Raw genomic sequence first — 6,000 nt, forward strand, 5'->3', positions numbered from 1 at the left:
TATATACAGTTCGGGGGTGTGGGGGGGTGAAGACCCCAACTTGGGTGGGTTTGCTTTAGTTCAATGTCTGTTCTGGAGTGCTGGTGGGTGAGTGGTTCCTAACCCTGGTAAAAAGTCTGGGGTTTGCTGAAAGGAGTTTTGCTGATTAGTGTCCAATGAATATGTATTCGATTAATACATATTTTGATTAAGTTATATAGAGCTCACAAAGCTATGTACATATTCAAATAATGAAGTTTAAATCTCCTGATGGGAACAATTGTCTGACAAAGGGATAACTTAAACTAATATTAAGGTTTTGCATATTAAGATGCATGTAGCAACCTGTGCTCCTACTTGCTAATTGATTTTTGCTCTTGTCTTATCTTCATTCACTTCCAGATGTAAAAAACAACTTATAAACTTTCAGAAGAATTAACCTCTAGCCTTAAAACAGTGTTCTGGATTGCACTGCATCCACCTATAGTCAGATTTTTTCCATGGAAACACAAGTAGTACAGGTCCAGTTCTGCATACCTCTCAACTTATACTGAGCATTTATCTGCCAAAGGAAAACATTTTATTGCATTCAGTGTTCTCATAGTTACTTGCTTGCACAAAACTTGTTATTAGATTAAGCCAAAGGCCTTAATCCAGACTTTCACCTATGGAAATGCAAGAGAGAACATATCAGCTCTCTACATATTATAATATGTGCACTTTTGTACCCCATCCCTCACCTCAGCAACTCAAGATTATAGCATATTAACTTAAACATGCTTTTGTCTACCCTTTATTCTCTTTTTTCATTATAATGCATGCGTGTCATGTCTTAAAATTAAAAATGAAGAAAAAATGGCACTTGTTTATTTTAGTGTCTTTATCACATGCGACATAACTGAAAATAATTTACTATATAACTTGCTGTTTATATCATAAAATATCCTATACAAATACTGTTAAAAACAAAATTTGTTTTACTTGCATTTACTTTTTTTTTTCTTTCTGTTTTTTTGTTCTCCTTCCTCTTTCCCTTTAGTGTCTTTCTAAAAATTATGACATGGAAGTGGGTCATGTGCATTTCAGTCCCCCACAAGTTTAACAAAGTCAACAAAAGTCAAATCGTTCCACTTTTTTTCATAAAGCCAGGTTTCACAAATGTGATTGATGCTTTATAGTCTCATATTCATTCACTAATTTCTGTGTTGGTGATATTCTTCCTGTTAATCTTTCCCAGGGATTCTCGAAGCTTGCGCCAGGCGCAGGCGTAGGGTAGGCGGAATAATGCCAAATATGGCCGCTGAGCGATTCAGGTATGATCCAATTCCACGTGCACTACCAGCGTACTCCAGATCTGATCAGAGCTAATCACCCCATGCACAGTAGTGCAGCATGCAAATAAAGGTACATAGCGATTCATGAGGTGGTGCAGGTGTAGCGTAAGCATACAGAAATGTAACCAAAAAAATGGTTTACATTTTTCCAAACAGAACATCAGAGCCATGAAAGCAGACCAAACTTATGTATTACAAAGTTAACATATGCCAATTGCTAAATATACAGCCAATGGCATAAAAAAAATGCACAACACATAAAAAATAACATTTAATGTCATGGCCACACTAAAGCAAAGTACAATCGCAGGGCATGTGTGCGCAAACAGGAACATAAGGAAAATATATACAGGTGTCATAAAACTGCAATGTAACACAAATCATGATTTCACCATAATAGTCAATGGTATGCATGCTACACCACAACCAAGCTGCAAGGGTTGCTAAGGGTCTGTGACAGTGTTCAGTGTTGTAACTATGAATTAGTAGTCAATGCCATGCAAATGAGGCAAGTAATACTGAATAGCAAAGGTCCCGCCGGCCTAAGGATGCACCATATGGTGCAGTGGTACAACACCGAGGAGTGGTCTGGAGGTATACATGACATCAGCAGTGGGGTGTGCCACCGTAGCTGTAAGCACATTGGGGCATTGCAAATCTGGGTTGCCCATTGCTAAGCAAAGCCACAGGATAGGGGTGTGGATGTAGCCATTGCTTTGCTTAGCTGAGAGCACACATGGTGCCCAAAAGCGCATGTGTACGTGGTTGACAACGCGCTCGAAACCCCGTAAACAGACACACGCAGCACGCACCACAGCTGAAACAGGAAGGTTATGGGAAGACAATAAGGAAATGCCGCAATAGGGTAATTGGAGTACAACTGAGTAATTAACACCTATTAACTGACAGTGGGCCATTGACGGCAGCTAACAAGGCTGCTAGTAGCAACCTGCAGAACAGGATAGGGGAGGTGTCAGATTGCAAAGAAAAGAGAACTGTCACTGCAGAGCAAAGCAAACCTGCAGTAGATCAGCTATAGAACACATTTCGCAACACAATCCTGGTTTGGGAAAGTACAAAACAAGAAAACAGGCTGCTGGATGCATGCCTGACAATGGGAGGGGAATCATTAAGAAAAGTGAAGGCAAGGGCAAGATGTGATCCACGGCAGCTAAATGTAATTCAACACCAAAGGCACCACAATAGCAGTACTTGTGGTAAAACAAAAAAGTAAGATACCCTGCAGCTCTGATTGTACATACACACCCTATGACATCATCAGTGTTCAAAGCACAATAGTATAAAGTGTGAAGACACCTCACACACACTTGTGTATTCCCAAACACTGCACCATCGATGTAAACAGACGGGAAACTTTTATATTGTACTTGTTGGGAGCTGCCATAGCTGTGATTCATCACCATGTGTTGGAGACTGAAGGTGGTGTGGAGGATGATGCTGACAACCACCTCAGGCCCCGGAGGAGGAGAAGAGTGTTCAAACCAAGGGTAACCTACCAGGGGCTACATGATCTGGAGATAGTAGAGCGTTACAGGGTGGACAGGAACATCATACAGCAAATTGTTGAGCTGTGCCGGCCATGCCTCAGATCCAGAAACAACAGAGGGGAACCCATCCGAGTGGACACGAAGGTATGTGTAAGCTTGAGAATACTAGCCACAGGCACCTTTCAAAGGACAACTGGAGATATCATGGGGATCTCACAGGCATCAGCATCCAGGGTACTCCACCAGTTCCTGGATGCCATGTTACGACATGCTAATGAGCATATATACTTCCTCCGAACTCAGGAGGAGTTGGCCAGCAATATGCGTCTCTTCCACCATGTGGCAGACTACCCAGAGGTACTGGGTGCAATAGACTGGACACACATACATATCAAGTCACCACCTGGTGAGCATGGTAGGCACTACATAAACCACAAGGGATACCACTACATCAACTGCCAGGTCATGTGTAATGCCCAGGGCATTATCACGGATGTGTGTGCTGGCAGCCCTGGAAGCTACCATGACTCCCACATCTGGCATGCCTCACAGCTGTATCAAGTATTTGTCAGGGGGGACATCCCATATGACCACCTTGTGGGAGATGCTGGCTATGCACTGGAGCCGTGGATGATGACTCCCATCAGAAATGCACACACAACCATGCAAGAATGCCATAATGAGGCACACGCACAAACCAGAATCATCATAGAGCATGTGTTTGGGATGCTGAAATCACGGTTCCGTTGCTTGGACATATCTGGTGGAGCCTTGCAGTACTCTCCAGGCATGTGTGCCCACATCTTCATAGTATGTGCCATGCTACATAATATGATCCTGCGGAAACAGCTGCAGCAGGGACATAATGGTGAAGACCCTCACAGCCCACCGCAATTGCCAAGGGCATCATAGGCACAGATGGATTCAAGCCACGAACACCCTGTGCCAGCCCCAGTAGGCAGACGGAGGCATGCCCAATATGCCCATGCCTTGGCAAAGAGGGAACGTATAGCACATACACTGACAGTGTAGGCCCCTATGGACTGACACACTTCTCCACCTGCACACACAGTAAAATGGATGGCGCACACACACAACCACCTGTAAATTGTTATGTATAGGTGGTCTACTGTGTGAATCCTACATGGGCAGCCCTCAACTATTGCACACACAACAGCTATTGGTACAAGGTAAGTCAACACCTGAACAGTAAATGAAGCTAATAGCATGTGTTGATATTGTATGTATAGGTTCCTAGGTACATCGGTAGGTACATGCCTGATTGTCAGAAGCCATTCATCAGCCTAGGCAAAATGTGTCTGCTGTCGCCACCCCATCGATTAACTAACTGTCCCTCTGTGGAGTAGAGCCAATTGTGGGATCCCTGGGAAGTAACCACTGTTCCCTACCCACTCTGCAAGGATTCCCTGGTGTGTTAATGAGGGGCTCCATATAATGTAATCAGGGATGTAGTTCCAAAGCATGGGGAGTACCCATGACAGGTATCTGTCACCCCAGCATTCTCCAGTTATGGTTGTGGCAAGGTGTAGCACATTACAGTGTGTGGCTCACTGTGACATGGATTCCCATAGCTGGAGCACATCCATTAAACATCACTTGGACATACCATTAATAGGTATCATCCATATGTAAACTAACTGAGTTAGACATTTGTTTGCGGCATGGAGGAACAGCCGTAGTACAGTCCACATACAAAACACCATAACCCTTGTTCATATTCCAGATGCCCCAGTAGTAAAGCCACTGACTGTGTCGTGCATGTTCCCAGTTCCACGACCTGCAAGGGCTGTTACGGAACTCAGATGGCACGAATAATGGATGTTGCATGCAGGTCATTAGAGCACATTTAAGCACATGTTAGTGGGTTTATGCGCCGGCAAGTGACGGTAAGCATCGTTTAAACATGACTACATGGATATGCGCAAAACAGGTCTAAGCTTTGCTGAATATCACACAGATCACAGTCAAAGATGGCCAGGACAGCAGAAATCTGCATTATTCACCCTTGTACTAATGGTGCCTGCTCTGAGAGGTAAAACGACCAATGCCAGGAGTAGAACACGCGACCATGTACGCAATCACCTACCACTAAGCTACCTGAGATGTACCAACGGCAGGTGTGTATTATGACAGGTTAAAACACAAAAGGGCGGAGTTCAGGAAATAGTATACACCGCCATGTACCCAACAAAAGGTGTGTTCACTCTCCCTCTCTCTCTCTCTCTATATATATATATATATATATATATATATATATATATATATATATATATAATATAGAGATAGAAAGGGTGATAGAGAGATATATGTCGATATATACGGATATACATATATCTGCAAATATATAGATAGGTTAACAACATGTACACAACCATGGAGGTACAAATAAATAGGATACTACCAAATACCGAATGCTTTACATACTGACACGCGTAATCACGAGGCTTAAAGACCGAAAGACCACAGTACCGGAACACTAGAACCATGAGTACTATCATCATGATGTTAAGGGACATTTAGTTATTGTTGCTGGTGCTGCGGTCCAGGTAGGTACTGTGTTTAAGTGTGTTTCTGATTGCTGTAGTGTGTGTAAGTGTGTGTTCTGAGTGCGGTGTGTGTTTCTGTGGGACTGTAATGTGTGTGTGTGTGTGTGTGTGTGTGTGTGTGTGTGTGTGTGTGTGTGTGTGTGTTTGCTTCGTGTGTCTGTTCGTGCTAACTCGGAGGTAGATTATTATAGTAGGTGTGGTCATAGCCGGCCTTTAGGGATACCACCTGTCCCACTTTGAGAGGGACAGTCCCTCTTTGGGCAGTTGTGTCCTGATAAAAAATATTAAAAAGGGCAAATGTCCTGAGATTGTAGGACATAATTATGTCCCATATTTTATGTAATAGTTGCATAAAATAGTTATTTCTATATCTAAAATACCTAAATGTTACAAGAAACATAATAAGCAACTAAACTGCTACAAGAATAAGCTTTTATTTAGGAAAAAAAGTTAAGTTCTATCCTTTGTACTGACCGTGGGTATGTGTTGGCCTGTAAAATCTGATGTGTGTCCTGAAAATGTCCCACTTTGGCCATTTGAAAAGGTGGAAATCCTACTTAGGCATAGGCCAACTAAGCAGCCGCCTAGGGTGCTGCTTTAGTGGGGGCACTT

This window comes from Protopterus annectens, chromosome 2.part2 (assembly GCF_019279795.1).
Source record: "Protopterus annectens isolate FY-2018-M chromosome 2.part2, PAN1.0, whole genome shotgun sequence".
NCBI lineage: Eukaryota > Metazoa > Chordata > Ceratodontiformes > Protopteridae > Protopterus > Protopterus annectens.